This window comes from Paramisgurnus dabryanus, chromosome 4 (assembly GCF_030506205.2).
Source record: "Paramisgurnus dabryanus chromosome 4, PD_genome_1.1, whole genome shotgun sequence".
NCBI classification, from domain to species: Eukaryota; Metazoa; Chordata; class Actinopteri; order Cypriniformes; family Cobitidae; genus Paramisgurnus; species Paramisgurnus dabryanus.
Window position 1 is genome coordinate 10,891,436 of NC_133340.1, and position 18,472 is coordinate 10,909,907.

An 18,472-nucleotide genomic window follows, 5' to 3' on the forward strand; every position below is an offset into this window, starting at 1 on the left:
CATATTTTTCTCTTTAATAAAGGCAGGAATCTCTGTGTGTGTGTATGTGTGTGTCTGTCTGTCTACAGTTTTATTATATGGCGGATGTGTTGCTGCGGACCCAAGGGAGTGTAGTGCCTTTTTTTCGTGCAATATGGACATGTGACACGTTTAGAATTAATAAACTTTAAAAATACTACAGAACAGCGCAAGCGAGAACAACATTAGTGAAACAAAACACAAGAGCAATACTTTTAATAAGGAAGCCTAACATTTTTCTAACAAACAAACATTCCCGTATCAGAAATTAGCAGCACAGTAATTACTGACAACGTAAAGGGTGACTATTTAAATAAAACAACGAAAATAAATGAACGAAGTTCAACAAACTGTAATAAAACGGTAGCATACTTTCAAAATCAAGTTTATTTACTAACACTTACACCATCCAATATGCTTTTTTCATCAGCAGAACAATAAAGAAGATATTTTGCAGAAACCCCAGAGCTCCGTCATGCAAGTCAACCGATCCGCACACTTTAAGAGCTAAAGCATATATATCCAATACAAAAGTAATCCCCCATAACTCTGTGTGACATATTGACGTCTTGTGAAGCAAATCAATCAGTTTTTGCATGAAACTGAACGTTATTTACAACACTATTAGCGTGAATGCCAAAGCAGGAAGCGCGCTTTCCGTTTGAGGCGATCTCTTCCACTGGTGGCGTTTGGTGGTTGTTGGCTATGGATGTTGGTCTCTCTGCGCCACCTACAGAGCGGGAGCGTGAAGCGCACTTCCTGCTTGGCAAAAGCTCTGCATTAACGCTGGAAAATATTTATAAATATAATCGAATCTCAAAACTGAAAATCGAATGTCAACCCACGGAACGAATATTCGAATATTCGAATTTTCTGGTCCAGCCCTAGCAATCAGTAGGGATGCTCCGATCGATCGGCCGCCGATCGTAATCGGCTGATAACGGCATTAAATTACGCGATCGGCACTCGCTAAATTTGCCGATCTCATGAGCCGATCTTTCTGTTTACTTTTGTCATCATAGCGTTCCTGATGCGGCTGCAATTAGAGACCATTTTAGACAGTGCGAGCATTTTGTAACCCGTTGCTCATGTGTGAAGTGCAGATTTGGATCTCTCTCTCTGCCTTTACAGAGATATGCGTATTTTCTATGAGGACGCGCTCCGGTCCTCAGCGCGATGCGTCTTCACATCCCTATTAAACAGCGTATACAACACATATCTATCGCGGACAATTGCATCCTCATGCCGAAAGTTTATTACTTGCATTCGTTTTAAAGTTTTGAAGGTTTAAACTTCCATTTTCCTCACAGCTGCTCTTGTTTGCGGACACCCGCCGCACGCATACACAGCAGCCGGTCATCAGTGCACGTGAAGAGAATGATCTCTCCCACGTCTTAAAGCTACAGTATCCTAATTCATCTCTCAATAAAATTACTCTCTGCTCATCAGTGAAAATCTGATGTACTTCATACGAATGCGTGTATATTTAATTCATACAGTAAAGATTGTTAAGTGTTTTATTTAAATTACTTTTAACAGACAAAAACCTTTTCAAAGGCATATTACATTTCTCTTTGCAAGAAGAAATATTTGTTGTGCTTATTTATTTGATTCTCTATTAAAACAATAATATTCCAAATTTATAGTTAGTTTCATTTCTACAAATAGTGTAAACTCTGCTAGATTATAGATAAAAGATTCCCATTCCACTGCCATTCTGTGATCGTCACTGATCGGCGATCGGCAGATCATGATCTTAGTGATCGGTAATCGGCCCCAAAATGCTGATCGGAGCATCTCTTGCAATCAGCTGTAAAATGTTTTGGTCCTGCTCGATTTTCGTTGACTTCAAGTAGAATAATGGAAAGTTCCACCATAGGTTTTTCAATGCAATCAAAATTATTTTTTTTGTTTGTTTGTTGATCATGAAGTACAAAGTAGATGAGGAAAATTAGGATTCGGTGTGAATTTACTGCTCCGCCATTGTTATTTACAATGCGTGGAATGGTGCGCTGTGATTTGTTGAGCTGATTTATTGCATTCTGCAGAGAAGGAGGACTGGCATTTATCACACATTTTTATCTAAGGGTGTCACGATTTCGATTTTAAATTGAAATCGTTCGAAATTAAGTCACAACCTTGAACTTCCTTGAACTTCGAATAAAAAATGGGATCGTCGATGCTGCCATGCCCCCATGTCACGTTCGGTCGGCTTGTCAAGGGTGGAAAATAAAGCTCTCAGAGGTGCCTTTAAAAACATCGGTCCGGCGGAACGCGATTTATATTTTAAACACGAGGGATGTATTGCTACAACTCCTTGTAATGCATATCATAAACAGAATTACTACCTAGTGATCAGACTTTGGACAGAGCGCAGCTCTCTGCATGTATGCGAGTGAGAGAGGCGCCAAAATGCAGCGGTTTATATTTTAAACAAAAGGGATAGTTTTCCTCAGCTCGCATAAAACTGAACAAATACATAAGGATTACTACTTTAGTTTATGTTTAGATTTGGAAAGATGCGAGAGCGTGAGCGCAGAGAAGCGCAGATGACGCACCGGTTTTATTTCAGATGCTAGGAGTCCAAGACGCGCGCATTAAGTCCATGTGCGTGCAAGAAGGAACCCTCTCTCTACAACCTCTCTCATGTAAAGTAAAGCCCACAAACCCCCATGCGAGGAAAAGCACGCAATGTGCATGTTAATGTGAAACTATAATAATAATAATAATAATAAAGGCTTTTAATTTTTTGTCTTTCATTTAAAAATTGAGAATCGCATCGAATCGTCCTTAGAATCGAAAATGTAATCGAATCGAGGATTTGGAGAATCGTGACACCCCTATTTTTATCTGTTCTAAATTTATCTAAATTGAACTCTTTTTCAAGTTAATGCTCTTATAAACATGGATTTGGACAAATATATATGCAAATTTACACTGTAAAAAATAATATGCCCCATCTACTCAATAAAATTGTGGCATCAGATTACAAGCAATACCATTAATTACATTCTAAAAAATCAAAATTTATTTAGATTTACTCTATAAACTCCTTAATATTAACATATTCAAAAAGCCAAACTGCAATTTGCAATTAAAAATTTTATTAAAATTTAAACAAAAATATTGGGTATACTAGACAAAGATCTAGCACTATACAATAAAAAATATTATGCCATATCTACTCAATAAAAGTGTGGCAACAGATTACAAGTAATATCATTAATTATATTCAACAAATAAAAATTGAGTTAGAATCACTCCATAAACTCCTTAATAGTAACCAATTCAAAAAGGTTAACTGCAATCTGCAATTCGAAATTAATTTAAATTTACACAAAATATTGGGTATACAGGACAAAGACCTAGCACTATAAAATAAATACTATTAAATTATACTATTAATTTAACATAATGATTTAAAATGTATCCATTAATATTATTATTAGTAATGAGTATTATATCTGATTTCAGAATGACAGACAAATATGAATCAATTCTTATTTTATTGCATTCAAAAGAGCAGGAAAGCATCTCATTTTTAATGGTGTATTTGTAACAGTGTACACTTCAAAAAGTATTTTACAGTCCTTAAACCTCTGGGGTCCGACCATTTTGGGACACTGTCAGAGGTTCTGACATGCTCTTACATTTGGTCTTTTTTCAGTTGCTTTAAAACATAATAATGGCAAGTGTCTCATACCACTGTGTTCAGCACAAACTGGGCTAAAATATTAAATGAGCTACATGTATGTGCATGTTTGTATTTTTGAGAGAAAAAGGTTTATGCATGGTTTTTAAAAAAGCAAAAATTTTAAGTCACTGATATAAGTCCACAAAACCCATACTAAACATGTTTTAACAAGACTTTCCTAAACAGAAACTAGTAGTCTAGCGTTTTTTTCTTTAAAATGATGTGAAAATCATCCTGCCTACTTATTCACATAAACCAATATATTGGTTTAGAAATTGTAAGACACTTTTTGTTTAGAGGGGCCGTATGCGAGAAGGATTGATTGACAGCTAGCAAACAAAGCCTCGCATAATGAGCTGCATAATGAGGCAGGAAGGAACTACAGTAAAGAATGTGAGGACAAATGTATACATGTTTGTTTGAGGTTTATTAAGAAGTTAACAATATAATCAAAATAGAAATGAAGGTCAGTAGGACATTTTCAGTTTATTTGGAAACACACCATATTCAAAAACTTAACTTGTATAAGAAACTGATAAACAACAGAGCTGTAAACTTCATGTGGCTCATGTTACCATATAACTTTATGTCCAAAAAGTGTGAATATGTTTTTCCACTTCATAGTTTTGTACTGATGAGAGGGATGCAGACCTGTAAGAGAGTTATGAACAGCTGTTAGCATAAATTGTCCACAGAAATACTCTTACATACATAACTGATGGGTAGGGCTGGGATAAACGATTATTTTTTAAACGATTAATCTAGCGATTCTTTTTTCGATGTATCGATTAATCTAACAATTCATTTTATCAGTCGGATTCGACTTCGATTCGATTATCGATTATCTCCCCATTAATTAACTAATAGCAATTTATACATGTTTATTTACATATCTGAATGTAAACATTTCAAAATATGTTGATTGCTCTTGAAATCTCAAAATAAAAAAGACTATACAAGTGCAAAATAATGCATTCTTAGTCAGAGGTAACATTTCATAAAGCGTTTGCAGCTCATTCTGTGCTGTTTAGTAACAGTATAAAAATCTCAAGTTAAAATGACTTTATTTTGCATGCATTTATGAGCAAAACCTCTTCAATGTGCCTTTTGATGGTCACACAGTGTAATTTTTATAACTTGATTTGTTTAATCCACATTGTTTTCGTGCTGTTCTAGTCCATGTAATGACAGATATAAACACAATTAAACTTAAGAAGCACATACATTATTAAATTTCTTTCTCTTAAGTTTATTAAGATAGATGAGGACTCATTTACTGCTGTACAGAGAGTGAATGAAAGCGCAGTCTTCTGGCAACAGTGTGTTTTTACATATTTCATTGCTTTTTGTTAAATTGCTCTGTTTAAAACACACTTGGCATCACATTCATGATTTTATGGTAAAATGACACTCTTTCGCGTCAATCAACGAGCATTTAAACCATAAACAAAGCACTTTCACTTTAAATGAGCTTGAGCAGCGCAGCAGAACCCACGCAGAAACGATTGCAGCACTGTTGCTACAGAGCCGCGAGCTCGCGCTCCTCATGCGGCAGGGTGGATGCTTGTTAACATGGGCGCTGAAAAAACATGCGCCGCTTACGCACTGCTCACACTTGCTGTGAAGCCGGCGTGGACTGGAGCCACTCGCGTTGCTACTACTCAACGGCGCCGTCTTTTTGGGTCTGACGAATCGACGCGCATATTTTGCGTCGACGTATTTTTTGCGTCGACGTCGTCGATTACGTCGACGCGTTGTCCCAGCCCTACTGATGGGTAAATGATAGCACTTCATTCAGATAAACTATCATGTACATAAACTAAATTAGTATCTCAGATAAACATCTGCAATGATTAGTTATATAAAAATCTGTTTTCAGATGACTATTTTCATATGCCCTTCCCCTTATCGTCTAGCTTCTGTTTTAAACGCGTTTCTGTAAGCGAGTATGAACTTTAAAAACATATCGCATATGGCGTCAATGTGCGCGAGCTCTCTGTGTAAACAACGCGGCGCTCATAATAAAACGGCGTCGCGTGTAAAGCGCAATGTATGGAATGCGTTGCATGTAAACAATATCATATTACAGCAGATCCCGCAGTGCAGCATTACTCAAAGTTGCCATGAAGGATACGAAAGTGAATAACGTCTACAGCATCTAACAATGAAATCCGCCATTACGTGATCACGCGAACTCGTTTGTAAATAAGCATATAAACATGGAATCATATTACAGCACACACTTAAAAGATACAGCAGTGCAGCATTACTCAAAGTTGCCATGAAGGATACGAAATGAATAACGGTGTCTAACACTGTACAGCATGTAACAATGAAATCCGCCATTACGTGAAATCACGCGTACTCGTTTGTAAACAATGCGAAAGTTTTTTAATCCGAAGCGTGCAGTCTGCTGAGGTTGCTTATGTAGGCTGAACTGCACAAGCCATAACATATTACATGATAGCAAATATAAATGAAGACAAATGACTTACAGTTTCTTCAGGAATATATCCTCCGATCTCCATTGCGTCTTCCATTGTTCTTCCCCTTAGGTAACGTTAAAGATAAACGCTTCTGTTCCTCAATGTCCAGACATAAATGAAGATATTCCTCACGTGTGTGTTTAAAGTTTGTAATCCAAACATGCGGTAAAGTCTTTAAATCTGATCAAACTTTACGCTTTGTTTATTATTGTTGGAACTGCTGGTCTCTTCATTACCATGTCAACAGCCTGTGGGCGTGACCAAATTAGAGATAATGAGCTCAGCCAGGAAAAACGGTATTCTCTTTACTTCAATGCAGATTATATAAACAGGAAATATTTGTTTTTGATTATAATTAGCTTTTTTAAAAGTAGACATTTCAGGCTTTCTTTGGATATGTGTATCATGTTTGTGTGACAAGTATTCGCGGAGTTTCAACTAATTTTTGTAATGTGATTTGAGAGACAGCTGGCGGAGACAGAAATGTCTAGATGTGCACCCTGTTTTTTTTCTTTATTTGACAAAAACACAAAGATCTCTTGTTATTGTGACTGTACACTAATTAAAGAGGACCCTTCAGAGTTTAAAATGATGTTAAACATGTAAGTGTTTGATTATTAATGATGGAGTATTTTAAGTTGATTCTGCTATGATAAGGAGAAAACACGTCAAAACGCGTCCCCGCGTTTTTGGACCCCTGGGGGTTAAAGAAAACCGTCCACATTTCCCGACGAAAGGTTCCATGTTTGTGTCCTGCTATTGATTCACACCCAGAACATCAGACAGCAGTTTAGACTTACTGTACTGTAATCAGTTTATAAAGAATCCAGCTCCAAGAAAAGTTTCTGAAAAAACACGTGAAAAGATGCCTGGGATACTGGAGATTCAATGCATAGATCCAATCCAATCCAATGAGGATAAAGCCTGCCCTGGGAACACCTTTAAGGCCTCGATAACAATTCCAGCATCCCTAGGGCTGCCACTCCTAGAAGATCCATTATTTACAATTACAGCCATCACAAGCTGCTCAAGTCCCGCCTCTTCATCTTTATCCTGCAACATTAAACAGCAAATATGTCTTAAAACCTTTATAAATGTATACAGGTTTAATATTGAAATAATCCACACATTAAACTTGTATATTAAAATGTTTTAAAGAAAATTGGAAGATATGTGCAATGGAGTTTATCTGAGTTTGTGGCTAATTATGTGTGTTTGAAATGTGCAGTAATATCGAAAACTGATAATAAATTCTCATTGGAATTACAAATAATATCAAAAATTTTTGAAAAGATATATAATCTATATTTATAATTAGGGCAAATCTTTTCCCTACATTTTTTCTGTCACACGATAGGATACAGTCACATATTTATTTGTTAACCAAGTTACTCACATATAGTGTATATACACACACATACACTATATAGTGTATATACACACACATACACTATATACACAATATAATATGTACAATATATTTATTTAATAATATTCCTCATGTTTTGTTGTGAATAAAGTTCTCCCTCAGCAATGTTTCACGTTGCCTGCAGGAAACTGCAGTACAGGCCTTCATGAACACACAATTTAGATAATAGGTCGCGAAATTAATAATAAAAATAATAAATGTTCAATTTACATTATGTAGAAAGCTTAAACATTTTAAAAAGATAACTTCTACATTTAATATTTTACTCATCTTTTGTGGAATTAAATGAATAATGTTATATTTCCCCTCAGTAATGATTTAAGTTTCGATGGGAAGCAGAAAACTCCATTAAGAGGCCATTGTCAAACAATTCAGTCAGCAATGGTTTATGTTTTCCGCAAGAAAATTCAACACAGAGCGTCGCAATTGAGCACACAATTAATTTACAGCGGAGAATAGTTTTACATTACCAATTTATTCGAATACTTTGTGGATATAATTAACACAAAACTAAATAAGCCGAAAAAGACAGCAGTAAAGTCACATTTATCTTTAAAACACGGACCGAGCGAGCAGAATTTGTCATAATAGATACATACATATCTATGAAAGTTATTGATAAAAGAACCCACCCATTCAGAGGAACAGTATGATTGGTCAGTTTTTTTGTCACTCAAAATGAGTTACAGCTGGACCACCAATCGCAGGCCGTTTCTGAATCCGAAGGGTGCAGACTGCGGAGGTCACATGCAGACTGCATACGCCATTAAGCCTGGTTTGTTTAAGTTAAGTATTACATTCGCAAGTCATGCGCATATTACAACAATTTACGATTAACTAAGAATAAAAGTCTACTTGTTAATAGGGGTGTGCCGGTTTCAGAATTGGTAATGACGGTTATGACGTGAGTCAAATGTGACGGTTCGTAACATAACCGTCGGTGGGAGGCGTTTTGACCGTTTAAATGCTCGTGGATTGACGCGAAAGTGTCATTTTGCCATAAAATCATGAATGTGATGACAAGTGTGTTTTAATCAGTAACAACTTTGAGCAATTTAACAGAAAACAATGAAATATTTAAAAAAACACACTGTTTCCAGGATACTGCGCTGTATCTTAATAATCTTCAGAGAAACAGATTTGTGCCATGCCTTTTTTATGTCTGTAATTGTGTCTATAGCTGTCATTACACGGACCAGAACTGCACGAAAACAATGTGGATTAAAAAGCGTCTTGAAGATGTAAGATAAAGTAATGTGAACTTGAGATTGTTATACTGTTATTAAACTGCACAGTATGCGCTGCACACGCAGCCGGTGTAAAAGCACAATGGCCATGCGCAGCAAACGCTCTCCGCAGACGCGCTGCTCAGTCAGGTTTGCGATGTGACACCGGCGTTTGAATAAACTAGACACTGATTAGCTACTTGCTCTACGTTTATTTAAAACTAACAGCAAGACAATTAGCAGTGAATGTGCTTTCAGGAGAGTTAGTAGATTAGCATGGGAGGATTTGAACTTGAAAAGCGGAGTGTACGAACGCCTTTCCACGGTTAAAACATCATTCCTTCTCATGATCATTCATGTTTATTTGATGCTATAAATTAACTAGAAGGAAGAGATTATTTGAAAGGTGAGACTTTGTTTAAAACGTTTAATCTTAAAAGTAACCTGGTCTGTCCTGTATGTCAGCGCTTTGTCCGTGTCTGCTCCGTGATGTATTTTTCACTGCCTGAGAACATGGTGGGGCGTGTAACACAGACTGTTAACAATTGTTTTTAATTAGTATTTAAAAATTCTTTATGATAATTTTTTTTAAAAATATTCTATACACCGTTTTGCCGGTTATAGAGTTCTAATGACGGTGTTCAACTATAACGTCGGTCTCACGGTTATATAATGACCGTCACACCCCTACTTGTTAATATTCTGAAATAAGACAGTCTTGATGACGAATGCATCCTAGATATGCGACCTCCTAGGTCCTACAGCTGAAGTTACGTCCAAACCCAGTTCATATTAATCCTTATTGTAATTAATATTTACAAATTACAAACAAATTATACAAAGAAACACTGCTTATAGACTTATAAGACCAAAGATCGCCCGTTAAATTTACCCGAAATGAATTTTATACACAGTTTAAACACTACATTGACGTCACAGCCAGCTGTGATTTTCAGCAAGACTGGCCGAGGTGAGGCGCCGTTGTCCGTTATATATGAGCGCTGAACGCCCGCTGATTATCTGGAGCTCCCATCGCCAAAAACTCGAAGGAAATGTTTAAATAGGCAATATCTTTATGAACCTACTGCAGATTCTTGTTTAAAAAACAAACATTCTCGACTGAAATGCTTTCAAAACTTTGAATTTTGGCACAATAAAAGAAATATTTCCTAAATCCGTCTGCTCAGCGCTCACGACCTGCATATCAACCCGGAATGGTTTTTAATTTAAAACAGCTGATTTGTATTATGTTGGACTTATTCAGTATTCGCTACATTCGCTAGCCTGGGTGCCAGCCGATCTTAGCCCCGCCCACCACATTTTGAAAAACGGGAAGATCGGTCTGGCGTTTTTCCGTTGAGGAGCTACTATGCGAGTCCCAAAACTGGCCGACGAATCAAATTGTGAGGGCGGGCTTTATACGATGATGGACAGATGATCAACAGTAACGTATCAAACACGTCACCAAAGAGCGCGTGTGTTCAATCTGTTTACAATGAAATGGCTGCCGCTGGAGAATTCATATGTGTGGAATCTGACATTGAGTCTGTTCTAAAAGATATCAACAGAGCATTGATTTAAAAAGAGGAACAGAGAAACGCGATCAAGGCATTTGTTTATGTTTTCGCTGTCCTTCCTACGGGATTCGGCAAAAGTTGGTCGCACTTATGGAGGACAAAGTTAAAGAAGCAACTGAAATGGGTATCACTGCGATGCAACTCGCTGTGCACGACGAGATGGATATAGTTAGCGGTCGTTGCCAGCTTCTTTTTGGAAGCCCGGAATCGTGACTGCTGAATAAGTGGAGGGACATGCTAGGCTCCGATATTTTTCAAGCCAATGTAATGGGTAGCTATCGTCGTGGATGAAGTTCACCTAACGTACAAATGGTAAGAGAGTCTTACTGTATGACTTAGTAAATACTTAATGTTGTGATATAAATGAAACGTTGTAAACATAGTAGGTGTTGATGTACGTTCGCTAACTCAGACTTAGTACAATCACAATGATGTTAGTATCATTGTAGCGAAATTACTAGCAGTTCGGTCAGGCTGCAAAAGATGACATTTCAACATACGTCACACACTCCGTTGCTCTGATTGGTCATAGGTCTATCCAATTGAGTGGAGAGGCATTTTTCGGTTGAGACACGCCTCATAATTTTAGCTCAATGGAGCGGTATCAGACTCAAAATCTGACTAGAATTGAGTATGACAACGTCAGGCTATACATTTGCAGATACACAATAAGAATAGCTAAATCCTTCACAAAAACAATAAGTTGTTTTTATTCCAGTCATTTTGAAAGAATTTTAACACAAAAAATACCAAACTACATGAAATTAATTTTATTAAATAAAGTTTACACATTCAATTTCATCAAATCTACAAGTCTGCAGAATTACTTTTTACAGTGTATGTTTACAACAGCCTGTTTCCATTTTCAGCAGAACCATCAGCCATAGTTTTATATATTATTTTCCCTTTAGAAGACCCTGTTCTTTCTCCATTTCTGTTTGCTGCTGCATCATTTGTGACCCGTGCTGGCAAAAAATTTAGTTGGGATTATATTTTAACATTCTCTATTAAAAAACTTCAAAACAATGCATGATTTGTTGGAATCTGACAAAACATGACATAACTACACCTGTTTACAGAAAGCAAAAACAATATCAATATATGTGAAACACGCTTTAAGATACGGTAGGCTAATGCAAGGGTTTAATATAATCTTACACAATAGATACTTTTTCTTAACAGTTAACCAAACATTCACTTCCGATATTACAGATTATAGGTCATATATATATATATATATATATATATATGGGGGTTGCGCGTTTTTGTGCATGTGCTTCAGATGTCAGCATCAGGATGATCGCTTTTGAGTCTTGTCACTCTTAATAATTCTTTTAACATCAATCAGGTCCCGAACTTTATCTCACTTATTAATAATTTTAACATCAAGCAAGTCCTGCAGTCTATTTTCTATAATTTCTGCATGCTTTAAAAACGAAACCAAAATACGAGCAAGTGAATTAAGACGCATTTTGGATTTGGGACGATACACCTCTTAGGAAACGTACAGATTAAGATAATTTTAGATGTGTAATTTAGAGCATTGGATTCACTAGACTAGAGCTTAATGTTCTTATTTTTATGAAAACCTCAGACTCATCTACACAGCGTGTGTCACTTGCTGCATCTCAATTCATCCAGCTGTGTGCTAGACCAAGGGTCAAACAGAAATTGCTGTTGCGTTAATCGCGTGTTAATAAAATTAGTGGTGTTAAAATGAATTTGAGTTAACGCATTATTAATGTGCTAATTTTGACAGCACTAGTTTTGTAGTAATGCCATTAATGTTTTTTTTATTTTTTATGAGTTGTATACTAGGGGTGTAACGGTTCGTGTATTCGAACCGGACCGTTTCGGTTCAGGGCTTTCGGCACGGTGCGCACGTGCACCGAAAGTATTTTGTGTGCGCCTGTGCGGAACATAATACGTGCGTTTCCGCACGAACATATTAAGTGGCGGAAGTCTCCGCGTTCAGCGCAAGTCTTCTGTCAAACATATAACATAATTCGGCCCGCAGAAAGATTTTTATTTACTTAGTTGTATATCCGTTTGATTATTGATGTAAACGTTTACGTGTCGTATCTAAAAGCGCATGTTAAACGCGTGTCAACGCGCTGCTTTGTTCTTTCAAAAGTGCGTGAGAGGATGCACGTCTTTCGTTGCTACGCATTCATGAGACGCGCTTTCTGTGACAGCAAGAATAAGGAATGCGTGATCAGATTTTTCATCTGCATATCACGTCAATCATATAATTGTCACAATGCGATCAGCTGGTCGGGACAGAGAAGAGCTGTAACCCGGGCTTACTCAGCTGTTACTCAGCTGCGGAGGGGTTCGTAAGTAAAGTCACAGCTTACATTGATGACACAAGCAAAGATTAGGAGAAACGTGCAAAAGATCAAAGATGGCTATGTATGCAGCTCACTAATCTCAAAATGAGTGTATAATAAGTATATCATCATGTTGCTTGCTATGCAGTTACACATAGAGCAGTAATATTATTTTTATACAGAGATGGTACATAGCCAATTCAATTCTGTGAGTTAAACAATCCAAAATAAATCAAAACAGAAAATTTTTAGTGGCAAAAATGTAGGCTAATAGTTCATAAATGTATTCAGGAATTGAATTTGTTAGTTCAAGGTTTTAGTAGAAAAAGTTTAAGAGAAGGTTAAGATAAGAGTTACCTTCTGTTATAAAATAATGTAAAAAATAACTTTGCAGTAGTATTTTATTTATTATTTTTTCATTTTATATATATTTTATACTTTAATAAAGTGTTTAAAAAAGTGTAAACAAATTGTAAAAAAAAGTTTAAAGTAATAAACAACCTGCAGTTTAATGTTTGCATTTCTCCCTTACTGTACCGAAAATGAACCGAACCGTGGCTTCAAAACCGGGGTTCGCACCGAACCGTGATTTTTGCGTACCGTTACACCCCTAGTGTATACCACTAGTCAACTGAATAAATATAACATGGCAAAGATGAATACACATTTATATATTGATTCAAAATAAAACTTGGATTTATTGCATTTTGCGTTTTTATAATACATCTTTGATAATCAAATTATGGATCTGAATTTTTAATGTTATTATAACAAAAATAGGCTACATGATGAACATTTAATGAATTGTTTTCAGATTAACAACTCTATCTTAATAACTTGTCAATTTAAGTCACACACAAAATGCAATATCACACACACAGTGGTGTCATTTTACTAAACACTAGCTTGTCTGTAATTATCAGTGTTGTTTTCGGGACCACCTAAACCAGGGCCAAGACCATAGGGTGTCAAGACCAAGAAAGACCAAAGACTTGGAGGGGCAGAAACCAAGACAAGTTCGAGATCAAAAACACTTGAGACCCAGACAAGGCCAAGACTGGTCTCAAATACTACAGCATTAGCGTATTTTGCCATAGAACTATTGCATGTGTAGTATTGCTTCGTATTTTTGTTGCCTGATTGTATTTTCGGTGTACCTCACTCTTCAAGTTTTTTTACTTGTACCTAAGATCTGCTACACAAGCGGTGAAAAGTCTTCTGAGATTTGTTTGGCTTTTCTTCCTTACACCTGAGGTTCGGAGGTCGTGCTGTCAGTTTGGGTGTTGTTGCCTTGTGTATTGCTTGGTATTAAAAAAGAGGGATTGTTTGAGTAGGCTGTCAAGCAAACCCAAGCAGTGCTCCTGTCATGTGAACAGAGGCTGCCTGGGCCAGAAGAATGTGTTGAATTTGAATGACGCAGCTTTGACAAAGACATGTGACTTAGAGAGCATTATAGAGGGAGGAAAGGGGAGCAGGGAGAAGGGTAGTTGACTCATGCAGGCAAAGTGCCACCCCACTGACCTTTTTATGCTAGCGTAACTATCGGCTATTGGATGCAACAAAACGCAAGAATCGGAGGGTAGAGGCAAGGATTTGGGAGTTGATAAAGAGAGGGGCACTGCGCATTATTGCCCTTTTTACGTGTCTATGAGGTTGTTGATGTTATGCCCCTTTGTTTTTGTTTGTTCAGATGACTAGCTCATGCTATGCTATACCACTTGGTATTCCACATATTACATAATCTTTGAAATGTGTTTCAGATGACCTTGTAATGGGTACACATGCTTATTAAAAGATATGCATAAACTTTTAATGCTAGTGTTAGTATGTATATCAGATCTTCAAATGTAGCAGTCAGTTATTGTATTATTTGTATGTGCTAACAGAAGCTAAATTGTACTTTACAGGGGGTTAAAAGCTATTTGATCATAGACATGATTTATTTATTTTTGTGTTTAGCGCAATACAGTTGTGCAATTTTTTCAACATATCTACTCTTTTTACAGTAACCTCAAAGTCAAACATATTCTTTGCATTTAACATGCTTCCATCTGTGGCAAACTCACATCAGTGGTTTGTGTGAGAGGCAGCTGTGATACATCAAACTGCATCTGTATGTATAGAATACAGCTAGGTAAGAAAATCAAAAAAATATATGGCTAACATATGCTCTGCATGAAGTCTGGGCTAGCCAGTTTTTGCACTAGTAACTTGCAGGCATGCTTTCTTTTAGTTGTCTCCCGAACACAATGTTCTCTTTTAGGGGGTCACTGCTTCTAATGTGCCGAGAACATGCATCGTACACAGTCCTCTCACCCCTCATCACCCACTTTAAGTTTAACAACATTATGATATATGTGTGCGCACAACCACAAGAATGCTATTTGATATTTTTTTCCGATTGCCACACTATTTATTGTTACATTTAGATATTATCAATTTGTGAATTATTTTATTTACAAAAGTTGTTACAAAAAATTACAAAAGTTTATATTACAGAAATTTTGTTCAATTATGAGAACTTTAACTTCTTTAACTTTAAGTGTTACATTTTCTGAATGGCTTCATTCAGGTTTGTGTTCAAAATGTCTCAGTTTCAGTTACGCTATGCAGATGTTGAATAAATTTTAGCACCTTTTGCTTTCATTTGGACCCAAATACTCAGGCCACACCAAGTCAAAGTAAATTGCAGAATCCCATGCACTTAAGAAGTCTTCCTATTTTGCGAAGTTATATTGTGGTCGTAAATAATTGAGTGTCAAACATCAAAGCGGGTATTATTCCGAAACTATCTAATCAGTGCAAAAGTAGTGTGATAAGGATGCTCTGGGATGTGGTCTCTTTTGCCTTATCTCTACTACACCGTGGCTCCATTTCCTGTTCCTCTAGCTTCTTTAGGCATATAGGGACAATTTGATTTGGCCCACATAAATTTCAGCTAGGGTGCTAAATGTAATTTGCTGTGGGTAGCATTGCCCTTAGATTGGATTATGCCGGATAAACGGGATGACAATGTGTTCTTGCAAAAGGCAACTAGGTTCGCTCGAAGAGGTGGTTTGGGGTACGTCTCATGTAAACTGCTCTACAATTGGTATAAAGCAAAACTAAACCGCAGTTGATGATGCATAATTGACTGTACGTCCTTAACTTAATAGAGGATAATGCATTTATTATTTGCTGATACCTTTAAATTCCCTTATTTAATATTTTGCAGGGGATTCTGTGGCAGACCTTTTCAAGTGATGTTCTTTGTGTGAAAGGTTTAAATTTCTTCAGTACACCAGTAATATCTGCAAGTGCAGGTGTAGTATGATATATCCAAATTCGGATCAAGCAATCAGAGTGTGAAAAGTTTTTATACATGTGGAAAATGTTATATTTGTGCATTAAAGAAAGACTTTCTGTCCTGAAACTCTGCAACAAGAAGACCTTTTTTAATACATGTATTGTTCTCATGTTGTCTTGACATGTATGGAAAAGACCCAACAAGCTCTTGAGCAATCCTGGTGGAGCTACAGAGCACAGCGCGACAGGTATTATTGGGTCGCCTGCAGCCTTTCTTCAGCACAGTGTTGTTGTCGTCCAAGGGAAGGTGGAGTATAGGAAAAAGAAGAGGGGGGAGGAGGTGGCCTCTTGTTATTTTCAGTCTATTGTGTCTACTTCCTGTAGGTCAGGGGTTATTGGAGTAGGGAATTACAGACTAACTGTGAAGCATAAGTTTGACAGAACTTCCATAGATTCAGATCATCAGCACCACAACGGCAAGATTAGTTTGGGTACAGCTTGGAGCTACCAGCAACCAACTTCACAGGTAAATGCAAGGCAGGAGTGAGTGATACAGCTTCATGCTTCCAGTTTTATTCTGACTCTGACTGCATGCCACGTGCTACCGGACTGCCAGATGATATCCTGCTTTTTCCATACAGGCGTAGTATTTATATAGAATTTTTAATCTCTAATGTTTTGTGCTACACTCATGAAGAGGACTCCTTGTTCTGCAGTACATCTATGAGCAATTGTGGTTTTGCATGTCAACGTGCACACTAATGTACATGTTTACTGGTTTGCAGTCCCGTGACCAGAAGGGGAAGAGATCGGAAGAGGTTGGAATTGTTTTTGAATCGTCTCTTATGTAACTCTTAAGGGTTGCTGTATTAGAGCCTGGTTAATGGAGCACACTTGCCATTAGCTAATATAGCCATGGTCAAATCGCATTAGCACTAGACTGCTGTACTGCAGAAAGATGCAAACCAAACATTCTCTTCCTGCCTGAATCACCTTCAGAGTGTCTGTGTTTAGTCATTCAGTATAGATTTTAGTGTTTAATGACTGAGCTAAAGAAATCATGGAGATGACACATTGTTGATGATACATTGTTTTGCGATACATTGTGATGGTTACCAGCTAAATAGTTGTAGATTAATGTGTTGTATGTAGCTCTGAATGATTGTTGATGGTATATGTTAATATTTGATATTTATATGTTGCATGTTAAGACATTTAAAGTGCTACAAGTGCAACATTTATTTAACCCAGGCTTTTGGTTGATTGATTTGTTTTTAATTGCTGAAAAGTTTTTTGTTTATTTGAAGTATTTTGCTGTTAACCCTATACAAATATCACCATATCTGAATTTCAGTTATTGATAATAGTATCAGGAAATGTAGACATTGTAGACATTGCAAATAGATAGTTTTGGTCCTTGATACTGATCGATCAGCAGTTTGCATACTAATACAGTGCTTTATTCAGAATAAAGCATAGATCATCTTCTCATGCTACTGTCATGTATCCCTGTGCAGAATCCATTCCTGGTGGTTATTTTTAGTTGCTTTGCATTATTCTTTTACTGTTGAGCATTAGCACTAGCGCTAGGATTGCATTTAATGTTCCCTTGAATTTTTTTTTATAAACATTTGTATCTTTAAAATGTGATCACTGTTTATTAAAGCAGTAAGGCCTACAAGGTTGTGCTATTGCAAATACAATATCATGTAATATTAGTATATTATATTAAGGACAAGATAAGTAAACAATGCTTACATTTTTGGTAAACATTCAGCAGTAGAAAAAAAGTAATTATGGCATGCCAACGTAGATGTCACAATATGTGAAGTCTCGCTCTCATCCGGCATTAACTACTTTTTAGGCAACAATCTGTGATGCATATCAACATTACATAATAGAGCAGGTGTTTCTTTTGCAAACATGGATTAAACAACTACTTGTTAAACTAATGTCCAAGAAAACTTGTTTGGAGACTTAAGGAAGCAGCATTCCCCACCCCCACCAATATTAAACAGTCTAAACTTAGACGTGACCAACCATGTAGCAAATGAGTGACAATGGAGGAAAAACAGGATGTCTTTTTCTCAAAGTGTGTGTTGGGAACAGATGACCAGGAAGATGAAAATTGCCAGCGAAGTGGAAACTTCCATTTTATATCTGTGTGTTTTTGCCCAGTTGAGACCGGTCGCTCATCTGTTGGCGCATAGCCGAGTGTGATGGTAAACTGTAAATAATTAAGCCCTTCTTTCCTACTCTCACAATTTTTATTCCCCCCCCTCTGTTCCACTTCTTAGTTAATGCTTCACTCAGTCCACTTTAAAGCCTATCTCAGTGTAGTTTTTTCTTTCTGCCAGTCGCTGCATCTGTATTGGCTCTTAGCTCACATTTCTCTTGCTGAGGGAGAGATAAAGAACCTGCACCAAC

The 18,472-nt window shown here is 36.9% G+C and overlaps 1 protein-coding gene across 6 annotated transcripts in view; it reads left to right on the plus strand.

The window, feature by feature from the left end:
- The window catches only part of gab1 (GRB2-associated binding protein 1), a 165,140-nt gene that overhangs the window by 35,791 nt on the left and 110,877 nt on the right, over positions 1-18,472 (plus strand). The gene's annotated exons all lie outside the window — the stretch shown is intronic.